Source organism: Pristis pectinata, chromosome 4, assembly GCF_009764475.1.
Source record: "Pristis pectinata isolate sPriPec2 chromosome 4, sPriPec2.1.pri, whole genome shotgun sequence".
Lineage (NCBI taxonomy): Eukaryota > Metazoa > Chordata > Chondrichthyes > Rhinopristiformes > Pristidae > Pristis > Pristis pectinata.
Genome location: NC_067408.1, coordinates 57,748,605 through 57,764,263, shown reverse-complemented (window position 1 = coordinate 57,764,263; position 15,659 = coordinate 57,748,605). Strand labels below are relative to the sequence as shown.

The following is a 15,659-nucleotide window of genomic DNA, read 5'->3' as shown; positions in this document are numbered from 1 at the left end:
CATCCTTCCTCACCTGGATCCACCTTTCACCTGCCAGATTTTGCTTCACCCTTTCCCTCCACCTCCTTATACTGGCCAACCTATCAGTGCAGATGAAGAGTTTCCACCCAGAACGTCGATTTTCAATTTCCCTCCATTGATTCTGCCCGACCTGTTGAGTTCCTCCAGCTTTTTGTGTGTTGTTCTGGCAAAAGTGGACTGGACGCAGCTACTTGTTGGTAAATCTACACCTGACAATTGGAGGTCTTTTAAAAGTGAGAATTTAGGGAAAAGGTGGGGAAGTCAAGTCCAGCGAACCCTGGATATCAAGGGAAATTGAGATTTTGATTGAGAACAAAACAAGAAACATATGGCAGGTATAGAATACTGAAAACAGGTGTGGCCCTTCAAGAGTGTGGAATGTGTAGAGGAGTTGTTAAAAAAGAAGTTAGAAAAGTCAAAGTGGGGCTATGCAATATCATTTGACAGGCACAATTAAAGAAAATCCCAAGACATTTTAAAAGTATATTAGGAGCAAAATGGTAACTAGGGAAAGAGCAGGACCCATTAGGGACCAAAGGGGTGATCTGTGTGTGGAGTCAGAGGACAAGAGTCAGATCTTAAATGAAAACTTCTCATCTGTATTCACTGAGACAAATCTGCAGTTGCAGATTTCAGGGAAGGGTATAAGGATATTTGAGAGCATCTTATCATTAAAAGGGAGGAGGTATTAGATGTCTTAGCATGCACAAAGTTGGATAAACTCCAAGGCCCGATGTGTTTAACCCAGCCTGCTGTGGGAGGCAACGGAGAAGGTAACTGGGGCCCTGACCCCTGACAAAGCTTTCAAAATCTTGGCTGGCCTCAGATGAGATGCCAGATACTTGGAGGACAGCAAATGTGGTACCTTTATTCAAGAAGGCAGCAAGGATAAGCCAGGTAATTACAGGTCAGTGAGTCTAATGTCAGTGGTAAGCAAGTTGTTGGAAAAAGTTCTGAAGGACAAGATTAATCTACACTTGGAAAGGCAGGGATTGATCAGGGGTGGTCCACACAGATCTGTTGGTGGGAGATCCTGACTGATTAGTTGCATTTTTAGAAGTAGCAGCAAGATGTGTTGATGTGAACTGTGTGTTTGATATTACCTACATGGACTTCAGCAAGGTCCCATATGGAAGGCTGGCCCAAAGGCCCATAGGATCCAGGGTAAGGTGGCAAATTGGATCCAAAGTTGACTTGGCAATAGGAGAAGGTATTGGAGGTTTACTTTTGTGATCAGTGGTATATCACAGGGATCGGTGCTGAGACCCTTGCTGTTTGTTAAATACGTTGATGACTTAGATGTGAATGTAGGAGGTACAATTATTAAGTTTGCAGATGACACAGAAATCAGTGGTGCTGTGGATTGTTAAGAGGGTATTTTTAGGTTGCAGAATGATGTTGTTCAGTGGGCAGAGCAATGGCAGATGGATCTTAATCCTGAGAAGCGTGAGGTGATAAATTTTGAGGACATATATCATGAATAGTGGGACCCTGCAAGTATTGAGAAATACAGGGACCTTGGTATATAAATTCATAGATCCCTAAAGGTGGTAGCACAGGTAGATAAGATGGTGAAGAAGGCATATGGGATACTCACTTTCATTAGCCGGGCCATGAAATACGAGTGCAGAGGTCATGATACAACTTCATGAAGGCCACAGCTAGAGTACTCTTCTATTTGACACCCTATAGTAAGGATGTGAATACATTGGAGAGGGTGCAGAAAGGTTTTACCAAGACGTTGCCTGGGATGGATTGTTTCAGTTCTGAGGAGAGACTAAATAAGCTGGGCTGGTTTTCCTTGAGAATGGAGGCTGATAAAGATATACAACATTATGTAGGACTGAGATAGGGTGAGTAGTGACAGGCTTTTCCCCAGAATGGAGGGCATGGTCTTAAGGTGACAAATAAGAGTGTTAGAAGGGATTTAAGAAAAATCTTTTCAACTAGAGGGTGGATGAAATCTGGAATGCATTGCCTAAGAGGGTAGTGAGGGCAAATACTCTTACCAACATTTAAGAAGCATCTGGACGAGTGCCATAGAACCATAGAACAATACAGCACAATACAGGCCCTTTGGCTCACCATGTTGTGCCGACCTTCAAACCACGCCTAAGACTATCTAACCCCTTCCTCCCACATATCCCTCTATTTTAAATTTCTCCATATGCTTATCTAACAATCTCTTGAACTCGACCAATGTATCAGCCTCCACCACCACCCCAGGCAGCGCATTCCATGCACCAACCACTCTCTGGGTGAAAAACCTCCCTCTGTTATCTCCCTTGAACTTCCCACCCATTACCTTAAAGCCATGCCCTCTTGTATTGAGCATTGATGCCCTGGGAAAGAGGCGCTGGCTGTCCACTCTATCTATTCCTCTTAATATTTTGTATACCTCTATCATGTCTCCCCTCATCCTCCTTCTCTCCAATGTGTAAAGCCCTAGCTCCTTTAGTCTCTCCTCATGATCCATACTCTCTAATCCAGGCAGCATCCTGGTAAATCTCCTCTGCACCCTCTTCAATGCCTCCACATCCTTCCTATAATGAGGCGACCAGAACTGGACACAGTACTCCAAGTGTGGTCTAACCAAAGTTTTGTAAAGCTGCATCATTACTTCGTGGCTCTTAAACTTGATCCCACGACTTATGAAAGCTAACATCCCATAAACTTTCTTAACTACCCTATGGCAACTTAACTGTGGCAACTTTCAGTGATCTGTGGATATGAACCTCCAGATCCCTCTGCTCCTCCACACTACCCAGAATCCTGCCATTAACCTTGTACTCTGCCTTGGAGTTTGTCCTTCCAAAGTGTACCACCTCACACTTCTCTGGATTGAACTCCATCTGCCACTTGTCAGCCCAGCTCTGCATCCTATCAATATCCTTCTGTAAGCTTTGACAGCCCTGCACACTATCCACAACACCACCGATCTTTGTGTCATCTGCAAAGTTGCTAACCCACCATTCCACCCCCTCATCTAAGTCATTAATAAATATCACAAAAAGTAGAGGTCCCAGAACCGATCCTTGTGGGACACCACTAGTCACTGCCCTCCAATCCGAATGCACTCCCTCCACAACAACACTCTGCTTTCTACAGCCAAGCCAATTTTGAATCCACACGGCCAAGCCTCCCTGGATCCCTTGCCCTCTGATCTTCTGAAGGAGCCCACCATGTGGAACCTTGTCAAATGCCTTACTAAAATCCATGTAGACCACATCTACTGCACTACCCTCATCAATCTTCCTGGTCACCTCCTCAAAGAACCCTATCAGGCTAGTGAAGCAAGATCTTCCCTTCACAAATCCATGCTGGCTGTCCCTAATCAGTCCATGATTCTCTAAATGATCATAGGTCCTATCTCTTAGCATCCTTTCTAGCAGCTTACATAAGGCTCACTGGTCTGTAATTCCCTGGACTATTCCTACTACCTCTTTTGAATAAGGGGACAACATTCACCACCCTCCAATCCTCAGGTGCCATCCCTGTGGACAACGAGGACTCAAAGATCCTAGCCAATGGTTCAGCAATCTCCTCCCTCACCTCATGAAGCAGCCTGGGGAATATTCCGTCAGGCCCCGGGGACTTATCTGTCCTAATATTTTCTAACAGCTCCAACACATCCTCTCTCTTGATATCTACATACTCTAGAACATTACCCTGACCAACACTGTCTTTAGCATCTTCAAGACCCCTCTCCCTGGTGAATACTGAAGAGAAGTATTCATTGAGAACATCACCCACTTCCACAGCTTCCAGGCACAGCTTCCCACCTTTGTCTTTAATCAGACCTACCTTTACTCGAGCCATCCTTCTGCTCTTCACATACGAGAAAAAAGCCTTGGGATTCTCCTTAACCCTACTTGCCAAAGCCTTTTCATGTCCCTTTCTCGCTCTCCTCAGCCCCTTAAGTTCCCTCCTTGCTACTCTATATTCCTCATGAGTCCTGTCTGATCCTTGCTGCTTACACCTTATGTATGCTGCCTTCTTCTTCCTAACTACGGGCGGCAAAGTAGCGTAGCGATTAGCGCGATGCTATTACAGCGCCAGCGATTGGGGTCCGATTCTTGTCACTGTCTGTAAGGAGTTTGTACATTCTCCCATGTCTGCGTGGGTTTCCTCCGGGTGCTCCGGTTTCCTCCCACATTGCAAAGATGTACGGGTAGGTTAATTGGGTTTAAAATGGGCGGCGTGGACTCGTTGGACCAGAAGGGCCTGTTACCATGCTGTAAATTAAATTAAAAAAAATAATTTTTCCACCCCTCTTGTCACCCATGGTTTCTTCACCCTGCCATTCCTTCTCTGCCTCACCGGGACAAATTTATCCCTAACATCCTGCAAGAGATCCTTGAACGTCGACCACATCTCTATAGTACATTTCCCTTCAAAAATGTGATCCCAATTCACACTCTCAAGTTCTCATAATTCGCCTTTCTTCAATTAAATATCTTCCCGTCCTCTTTGCTCCTATCCCTGTCCATGACAATTCTAAAGGTTATGGAGCAGTGGTCACTGTCCCCCAAATGCTCACCCACTGATAGATCTATCACCTGACCTGGTTCATTACCTAAAACTAGATCTAATATGGCATTTCCTCTAGTCGGCCTGTCAACATACTGTGACAGGAAACCGTCCTGGACACACTTAACAAACTCCGCCCCGTCTTTGGCATGAAGCAGGTGCCAATCAATATTTGGGAAGTTGAAGTCTCCCATGATAATAACCCTGTTGTTTTTGCATCTTTCCAAAATCTGCCTCCCAATCTGCTCCTCAGTATCCCTACTACTACCGGTGGGCCTATAGAATACTCCCAGTAGAGTAACTGCTCCTTTCTTTTTCCTAACTTCCACCCATACTGACCCTAGAGAGGATCCTTCTACATTATCCACCATTTCTGCAGCTGTAATAGTGTCCCTGACCAGTATCGCCACCCCTCCTCCTCTTTTCCCCCCTCCCTATCCCTTTTAAAACACTGAAAACCAGGAATATTCAATATCCATTCCTGCCCTGGTGTCAGCCATGATAGCCACAATATCATAGTCCCATGTACTTATTCAAGCTCTCAGTTCATCTCCCTTATTCCTGATGCTTCTTGCATTTAAGTAATTGCACTTTAGCCATCTGCCTTACTACTTTTATAACCTGTACTCTGCTTCTCCTTCCTCAAAGCCTCTCTACCTGTTAGATCTGATTTTCCTCATCCCCTTCTTCCTCTGACCTACTCCTCCGGTTCCCATCCCCCTTGCAAGATAGTTTAAACCCTCCCGAACCACCCTAGCAAACCTGGCTGCAAGGATATTGGCCCCCCTCGGGTTCAGGTGTAACCCATCCTCTCTGTACAGGTCCCACCTTCCCCTGAAGAGATCCCAATGATCCAAAAATCTAAAACCTTCCCTCCTGCACCAACTTCTCAGCCACGCATTTATTTGCCACCTCCTCCTATTCCTACCTTCACTACCGCGTGGCATTGGCAGCAATCCCGAGATTGCTACCCTTGAGGTCCTGTTCTTCAGCCTTCTGCCTAGCTCCCTAAACTCACTTTTCAGGACCTCATCCCTCTTCCTACCTACATCGTTTGTACCAACATGAACCATGACTTCTGGCTGTTCTCCCTCCCTCTCAAGAATCCTGTTGACCCGATCAGAGACATCCTGGACCCTGGCACCTGGGATGCAACATACCATCGGAGATTCATGCTCACTGCCACAGAACCTCCTATCTGTTTCCCTGACTATCGAGTTCCCTATCACTACTGCCTTCCTCTTCTCCTCCCTTCCCTTCTGAGCAGCAGGACTGGTCCCAGGGCCAGAGACCTGGCTACTGCTGCTAGGCCCCTGCAGGTCATCCTCCTCAACAGCTTCCAAAGCGGAAAACCTGTTATTGAGGGGAACAGCCTCCGGGGTCCTCTGCCCTGACAGTCAGCCTTCTATCTACTTCCTGGACTCCAGAAGTACCTGATCTAAGGGGGGTGACTGTCTCCTGTTGTACAGTATCTACATAATTCTCTCCCTCCTTAATGCTCCGCAGTGTTTGAAGCTGCAACTCCAGCTCATCAATTTTGAGCCGAAGTTCCTCCAGCCTCAAGCATTTACTGCAGATGTGGCCATCGTGGACCACAGCAAGGTCCACGGGTTCCCACATCAAGCAGCTGCAGCACACCACTACGTCCTCCATCTGACCTAATTCTTTTTTCTCCCCCTACCTAGTTTTTCCTACTTAAAAATTTATAGCAGATAACAGGTAAACCTTACCTTTACTTACCAGCTATTCACCTGCCTCACCCCTTAAAGCCGAAGCCCCTTGAGCCAAAGCCCCTTGAGCCAAAGCCCAACTCACTCTGCCCCCTCTCACTCAGCTGCCCGCTCCGACATTGCCCGCTGGATATGGAGGTTTGCTTTTTAAACTGCCCGTGCTTTACCTGCTGACGTCACGCGCCTGCGCAGTCCTGCCCCCACTATTCCCGATGAGAACTTATATAAAATACTTATAAAAAAGAACCTTATAAAAGAAAACCTTATAGTAAAAACCTTATATAAGAAAAAAGAAAAACTTATCTTGGATTGTCAAGGCATAAAAGGCTATGGACTAAGTGCTGTTAAATTGACTTCGTGTAGATGAGTGCTTGATAGAGGTAGTAGGCCAAGGGGCCTGTTTCTGTATTGTCTGACTCTACGCAGATGCAGTACAATGTCTGGATAAATACGAGGTTATCCACTTTGGTGGCAATAACAGGAAGGCAGATTATTATCTGCTTGGCGATTGATTGGTAAATGGAGAGGTACAACAAAATCTCGGTGTCCTTGTACACCATTTGCTGAAAGTAAGCATACAGGTACGACAGGTGGTAATAAAAGCATGTTGTCTGCTGGCCTTCATAATGAAAAAGTTTAAGTATAGGAGCAGAGAAACCAAACTGCAGTTTTTTCAGGTCCTTGATGAGACCACACCTTGATCATTGTGTGCAGTTTTGATCTCCCTTTCTGAAGAAGGATGTGCTTACTATGAAGAAAGTTCAGCAAAGGTTCACCAGACTGGTCCATGGGATGGCTGGACAGACATATGAAGAGATATTGGATCACTTATGCTCATATTCACTCGAGTTCAGCAAACTGAGAGGGCATTTCATTTAAACGTACAAAATTCTAACATGACCAGACAGATTAGATGCAGGAAGGATGTTCCCAATGGTGGGGGAGTCAGGGCCAGGAGTCACAGTCTAAGGTTAAGAGGTAAGCTACTTAATGCTGAGATAAGAAGACATTTCTACTCCCAGAAAAACACAGAAACACAAAAACACCACAAAAACACAGTTGTTGAAGCCTAATCATTAAATATATTCAGAAGGGAGTTCCATATCTTTTGAAGGGCTATGGAGATCAAGGTACATGTAGAAAAATCTGGTATAGGTTACTGAATTTGGATGATCACTCATGATCATATCGAATGATGGAGAAAGTTCAAAGAGCCAAATGGCTTATCCTACATCCATTTTTCTATGTTTCTAACTGTAGTGGATTTTGTACATGATACATCCTGCTGCAATGATCAAAAGGAGACTGTTAAGTAGTTTTTTTGTTGAAGATAACACTTCCTAGCAGATGTGGGTCACATATGTTACCTGCTATTTATCAGCACATACCTGAATGTTGTCTTGGTCCCACTGTTTGCAGCCATGAGCTGCTTAGTTTACTGAGGAAATGTGAGTAGAATTGAACATCAGTTAACAGCTCCACTTAGGATTAAACAAAATCATTAAGGAAGCACACTGCCATGCAGAACTAAAGTCTTGATCCCGCCAGATGCAAGATTTTATGGTCAGCCTTGATCTTGTTAAAGGTATACTCTTGCTTCTATTTCTTTCTGTCTTATGATAACACTGTTGATATCACATTCCATTGCCTTCCTGATGATTAAGACTTGACTGGAATGTTAATTGACTACAGTGGATTCAAAATCCCCCTTTTGGACAGTTCATACCTACACAGTTTTCACATTATCAGGTACATACCGGTGTTGCAATTGTAGTGGAACAGCTTGGCGACAGACACAACTGGTTTGATACACATGTCTTCAATATTACAGCCAGGATGTTGTGTGGTCCCATAGCCTTTGATGTATTCAGTGCTCTCAGCCATTTCTTGATATCGAGGGGAGTGAATTAAGTGAATGAAATCTGATCTCTGGAGACTTCTGGAGGAGATCGAGATGTGTTATCCACTTGGTCACTCTGGCCAAACTTGATTGCAAACTTTTCAAGCCTCAGCCTGACTGCACCAAGATTGAGGAGTAGATTTTATTGGACCCTCCTTCCATTAGTAGTATAAATGTTCAAAGGTGTTCACAATTGTGTGGCCAGATCTAAAGTCTGATCTATTGTCTTGTCTGGGAAAGGATTGATCTGTCTCCAGCCTGCAGCTTCTGCTAACCCGATATATGGAGTCCAATGCTGTAGCTTCACCAGAATGGTATTTTTAAGTATACCTGCTGCTGCTCCTGGTCTGCTGTTCATTGAATCAGAGTTGGTTTCCCGGATTGCTGGCAATGGCAGGAGATTCTGAACTGTGAGGTTATAATTATGAGGCTGCTGATGACTGAGCAACTCGTGGATGTGCAATTTCCAGTTGCTGGGTGTAGTCATAAAGTCATACACTGTAAAAACAGGCCCTTCAGCCCACCATGTCCATGCTGACCACTAAGTCCCTAGTGTCTTGCGTCTCCAAGTACCTGTCGATATTGGGATGCCATTTACCGGCACTTGGTCTGTAACCGTCTATGCCTATGTTCTGAATCCACCCTTTTTAGCACAATGATAATGATACACTTGATGGAGGGCATCCTCAGTGTGAAGACAGGGTTTTGCCTCCACACATCTGTATAATAATTGCCTCTACCTATACTGTCATGCCTAGTGCTCATGCCAGTCTGACATTTATGTCCTTCAGGACTAACGTATTTCAATGAATGGGCTTTTTTATTATGTTAAAGGTGCTGTATTAGTGTAAGTTGTTGTTGTTGAATTCAGGCCTAAATCTGGTGCATCAATAATTGAGAAACTACAGATCAATATTCTTAGGATATGTAACTTCACTCTGTCATTGTACAGGACAATAAATAAATAACTGGATTAATGATTCTGACTAATTTTGTGAGACTGTAAGGATATGTTTGTGTTTATTTCTGATAGATTTAGCTGTCGGCCAAAAACTTTGATCTAAAGTGACCTTCCCTTTCGTATGATTTCACAGATAGAGTGAGACATCCTTTCCTATTTTGCTGTTGGTTTGAATTCAGTGCACTGCGTTGTTGTAGCAAGTACAAAGACTATTTTATAATGAAAAGAGTCCTACAAGTGAATATTTGAATCAGATGGGAAATGGCTGCCAGTGACTATCTCCCCCTTGGACCCTGATTTTGATCTTCATCATACATAAGACATTGATATAATTGCCCATCAACACTGATGAGAGGCCCTGACTATGTATTCCTCAAGCAACATCCCTTATCTGGTCATGAGCACAGTGCTGCTTGTGAGACCTTGTATGTTTCCTGGAATGCTACAACTACAAGTTCTTCAGTGGATAAAGAAAACACTTTGCAATGTCCTGCAGTCAAGAAAGGCCCTGCATACCAGCGAGTACAACTGCAGCTAACTGTTCTAATTTCATCAACAACCATTGTTGCTAAAGCAAAGAAGTATTCAAAAGAAAATTTACATAATGTTGAGTGTTTATGTCTGTTCCTTGTAAGAGTATTAAAAGATGTTGATGGATTCTACACAAATTTGAGTCTTGGGACGCAGTAAAATGCTTCGAATAAAACTGCTTCAGTTCAGGACTTACAGTTCCTCATTGTTTATTCAAAAACATTATTAGTTTTATTCAGTATTAAATAAACTTACAAAATTGTGATCACTTCATTAGATCCTCCACCAATTTCCAGCAACAGATTAAAACAAAAGGATATAATCACCAGCAACATTCCACCACTCTCTACACTCATTACTCCACCATTTATTCACATAAAAATCTATATTTATTTTGCCACCCACAACTTCAACTAATCTATTAAATTCTGATGAGAAAGTTACAGGCAATTGTCAAACCCAATTGAACCAAAATATTTTCAAATGTTATTATTAATTGCTAATCTAATTCACTTGGATCATTTCCTGATTTCTGCTGTAATCTGTATTGTGAGGGATCAATTTCTGAGATGCGTGGGAGAAGAGGCAAGAAATCAGCACACCATTCTTCATGTTACCCAATCAATAGTTTCATCTGGAATCTTTCATACTTACCACCATTCCACCATCATCCCATCTCCTATCTTCAATCACTCTGTGCTCCCTTTTTCAGGTCATTCAAACACCTCTTGAAGTGATACAAGAAACACTAAACCCAATTTGCATATTACAGTGTTATAATGATAAACTGCTTGGTAATATGGTTGAGTGAGAACTTAAAGAAGTTTTCCCCAAATCTTGTCCCTTCTAAGTATACCTAAGAAGATGGATCAGATCGTTTTTTAAGATTTCATCTAAAAAACAGAATTTCTGAGTGTAGTGCTTCGTTGTCTGATTGGAATTTTTGATTTAGCCCCTGAAGTTAATGTATAAATGGCAATCAAAATTATACTTACATTGCAGAATTAGCAGCCTAATGAAAGTTACTGGCTATGGATAAGTGAATACTGACTTCTAATCTCTCTTTCTCTGAGATTATCCAGCTGAGGATGCACAAGATAAGCGATAATTGGAATTGGGGCTAATATATTAGCATGGATTGAGCATAGGTTAACAAACAGAAATGGAAAATCTCCATGAGGAGTGAGTAATAATCCGGTCATTTTCAAAATGGTGGTTTGTAATGAGTAGAGTGCTGGAAGGATCAGTAATTAAACCTCAGTTATTTATAATTTATGTCAATAATTTGGGAGCGAGGAAGAGTAGAATGTATTAAAGAGATGCATTGAAATTGCAAGGAATTTTAAATAGGTTAGGTTAAATTGGTGAGAAGGTGACTGCTGGAATATGAGATATTATTAAATTATCCACTTTGGTTTGAAAAGTAGAAAAGTCAAGTATTTTTTCTAAAGTGACTTACAGATCTCTGTTTTCAGAGGGGTTTGGGATTTTTTTGCATGTGATTCACAAAAACTTAACATGGAGCAAGCAGTTAAGAAGCCAGATAATAAGTTATCCTTCATTGTAAAGAGGTTGAGTATAGGGGTAGGGTGGTCTTGCTGCAATACAACTTTGGTGAGAACATGTCCAGCTTTGGTCTGCTAACCTCATAAGCAGATAACCTCATCTGCTCCTCACTATCAACGCAGGCTTCGTGCTTAGACCCCTACTCTACTCTCTCTATACCTATGGCTGTGTGGCTAGGCATAGCTCCAACGCCATTGACACCACTGTTGTTGGCAGAATCACAGATGGTGACGAGGCGGCATACAGGAGTGAGATAATTCAGCTGGTTGATTGGTGTTGTATCAACAACGTTGTGCTCAACGTCAGCAAGACATTGAGGAAGTCAGGCGAATGTGCACAGTCCTCATTGAAGGTTCTGCGGTGGAAAAGGTGAGCAAGCTTCAAGTTCCTGGATGTCAACATCTCGGAGGATCTATCCTGGGCCCAGCACATTAGATGCAACTACAAAGGAGACACTCCAGCATCTCTACTTTCTTAGAAGTTTAAGGAGATTCAGCATGTTATCAAAGACTCTGACAAACTTCTACAGACATACAATGGAGAGTATTCTGATTGGTTGCAGCACGGGTATGAAAACTCCAATGCACAGCAATTCAAGAGGCTCCAGAGAGTGGTGGACTCAGCCAGTTCCATCATGTGTGCAGCTCTTCCCGCCACTGAGGACATCTATAAGAGGTGATGCTTCAGGAAGGCAGCATTCATTATCAGGGACGTTCACCATCAGGGCCATGCCCTCTTCCCAATGCTACCATCAGGAGGTACAGGAGCCTGAAGACCCACACCTCAAGGTTCAAACAACAGCTTCTTCCCCACTCTCATCAGGTTCTTGTATTGACCTGAAAATCCTTAACACTACCTTGGACTGTATATTTTTTTCTTTCTCTCAATCTTGCACTAGTGTTATGTTTATTTTGCACAACTGTAAGTTATGCATCATTTATATTCATTTAAATTGATGGTAACTTATGTTTGTCCTTGCCTTGTAATGTACTGTGCTGCTGCTGCAGAAAGCCAATTTTCATGGCACTTAGATCCTGTGTATGTATGCCTATGACAAGAATGAACTTGAAACTTGAACAATTTTTGGTCACTGAGTCAATCAAGAGATCAGGGAAGGAAAATGAAATTAATGTAAAAGACCAACCCTGATCTTAATAAATGGAGCAGGATTTGTAATGGTCTTAATTTAGAATAGTTCCAGAAAAATAACCAGGACCAGATCAAAAAGTTTGCAGATGCTGGAAATCTAAAATAAAAGCAGAAAATACTGGAAATACTCAACAGGTCAAGCCACATCTGTGAGAAGAGAAACAGAGTTAACTGATGAAAGATCTTCAACCTGAAACATTAGTTCTGTTTCTCTTCCCACAGATGCAGCCTAGCCTGTTGGGTATTTTCACATTTCCTGTTTTTATTTTAGATTTCCAGTGTTTGCAGTTTTTTGAGTTTCATGAAGGTGAAATGATATGAGCCATCTTCTCATCTCTGCTGTCTCTGATATTTCATTCCTTTCATAGACCTTCCAGTCTACAGAATTTTTTATAATTAAAACCCCATTTCCATTATGCTTGAAATTTTAAATTTATCTTCCAAATAAAACATAAAGTTTAGGGTTGTCTCAAAATTTTACAGAGACCATGTTAAAAACATCATCTCAAATACTGACTGAGGTTTAGATAATGCTTTAAACCACCACTGTACTGGGGCCAGGAATGAGGAATTAGTATATTATCCTTATGTATTGAAATCATCCAAACAATCAAAAGAAAATCTTGTGCTTTTTAATAGGGAAATGGGATAGGACCAACAACATGAAAGTGAACATCTGTGAGTGTAAGCAGACCAACATGATGGATCCAAGAGCAAAGGAGATATTGTATAAAAAGGGTGCATTTCTATGTGATGGAGATAAACTACGTAAAAATATAAAATATATCCAACATCCAATCTATGCTGACTGCATCTGAGGGCAGAAAATGTGTCAGATTGAGGGATCTTTACCCTCCATCCCTCTGAGTCCGAAAAAGAGAAAATGCAGGGAAATTTCAGTAGGTTAAGGAAGGAAGAAGCATCTGTTTTTCAAATCACTGATTTTTCATCAGAACTAGAAAAAGGTTCAAGATGTAACAAATTTTAAGGTACACCTGAGGGGAGTGAAAGGGAAAGCTGTCATAGGATAAAACACAGGGAAGATTAAATGACAGAAGGGCATTCTGGAGCAATGTCATCATAGAAACAAAAAATGGGCCTAGATGAAGTGTAAATACGAGTAATGGAATCATTATTTGAAGTTAGAGAACTCCTAAGCTCCTGAGAGCACTCCTAAGTTTGGAGTGCTGTTGTATACCCGGTTGAAAATGGTGGTGCTGTTCTGAGAGCTTTCATTGAGCCTCATTGGAACAGTGCCAGAGGCCAAGAGGTCAGACGAGATGGGAAGTCAGATCCTGGTTAACAGAACCTTCAGCCAAGTCCAAACCATATTCTGCACTTCTGATCCTTTCCCCTTTCCCATCCAGTATCCCGATAGAGTTCTCATTGTTCTAATCTTCCATATGACAAACCTCACCATTCAAAGGAACATCTTCTACAATTTCTGGCAGCTCTAGTGTAGTTCCACCATTATACACGTCTCCCCTGCCCCTGCTATATTCCAAAGGGACAGATTTTCCTGGGACCATCTGTTACCCATTTACCTAATTTCTGCTAATGTTGTTATTTTTTTGTTTATTTTGTTGTGTAAGTAATGCATAATTTATGTTAATTTACTTTCATGTTAACTTATGTTTGTAATGTACTGTGCTGCTGCTGCTGCAAAAAGCTAATTTTCATGGCATTTATACCCTGGGTATGTGTATCCATGACAATGAAATTGAACTTGAACCCCTCCATCACGACCAGCACAGTCTTCTCTTCAGATGGTCTTACTGTGCAACTGATGGTGATGCCACAGCCAGTTAACCTCTGCTCTTCTGAATATCCATGGTGGCAAACAGGTTTCCAGTGGTATCTGAGACACATGGTATCTGAGGCAAGCTGGCTAATTGGATCTGAAATTGGCTTGGTAATAGGAGGCAGATGGTAAAGCTTTTTTGATTAGAAATCTGTGAGCAGGGGTTGGAGCTGGGACCTTTGTTGTTTGAGATATATATCAGCAACCTGGATGTGAATGTCAGAGGCATGTTCAGTAAGTATGCAGATGCTGTGAAAGTTGGTGGTGCTGTGGATAGTGAGGAAGGTTGCCTCAGGCTACAGCAGGATACAGATCAAATGGAAATTCTGGGCAGAATGTTGGCAGATGGAATTTGGGAAGGCGAACAAGAGTAGGACACACACAATAAATGGTAGGGCACTGGGGAATGTTGATGAACAGAGGGAACTTCAGGTTCAAGTCCATTGCTCCCTGAAAGTGGAAAAACAGGTAGACAGGGTGGTGAAGGAGGCATATGGCATGCTTGCCTATATGTGTTGGGGTATAGAATATAAAAGTTGGGAGATTATGTTGCAAATTTACAAAACACTGGTTAGGCTGCACTTGGAGTGTTGTGTGCAGTTCTGGTCACCACACGATAGTTGTGCTGGAGAGAGTGGAGAGGAGATTTGGCAGGATGTTGCCAGGATTGGAGGACTTTAATTATGGGGAGATATTGGATAAACTGGACTTGTTTTTTGGCCTGGAGTGAATAATGCCAAGCGGTGACCTGATAGAGGTATATAAAATTATGAGAGGCATAGATAGGGTAGATAATCAGAATCTTTTTCCTGTTGTAGAGGTATCAAATACAAAATGGTATAGGTTTAAGTTGAGAGGAAGGAGTTTTAAAGGGGATCTCAGGGGAAAGACTTTTTTTACACAGAGAGTGGTTGATATCTGGAACTCATGGGTGGAATCAGATACAATCACTACATTTAAGAGCCACTTCGACAGTCAAGGTACAGACCTAATGCGGGCCAATGGGATTAGTGTAGATGGGCAAAAAGGTTGGCGTGGATGTAGTGGGCCAATTCTATGACCACTATTTATTGTCTATCCTAATTGTTCCATGAGAAGATTATGACAAACTGCTTCATGACAAGATGTCCCATGAGAAGATTATGTCCCATGAGAAGGTTATGACAAACTGCTTCAGTCCTTTGTATGAAAATATTCTCACACTGTTGAGGGTTGGTTGCACTAGCAACAATGGAGGAACAGTGACAAATTTCTAAGTCTGAATAATGTATGACTTGAAGGGGATCTTGCAGGTGGTCGTGTTCCCATGTAACTTCTGCCTTTGTCCATTTGGTGGTAGAGATCGCAGCTTTGGACGATGTTGTTGGAGTGTCCTGGTTGAGCAACTTTAGTGATTTTCTAGACAGTACACGCTGCAGTCATAGCACATCAGTGGTGAGGAGTAACTACTTAGGGTGGTGAGTGGGATGT

General features: G+C 42.4%; 1 protein-coding gene across 1 annotated transcript in view; it reads left to right on the top strand.

Moving 5' to 3' along the window:
• The window catches only part of LOC127569483 (lymphocyte cytosolic protein 2-like), a 149,252-nt gene that overhangs the window by 82,305 nt on the left and 51,288 nt on the right, over window positions 1–15,659 (top strand). The window lies entirely within an intron of this gene.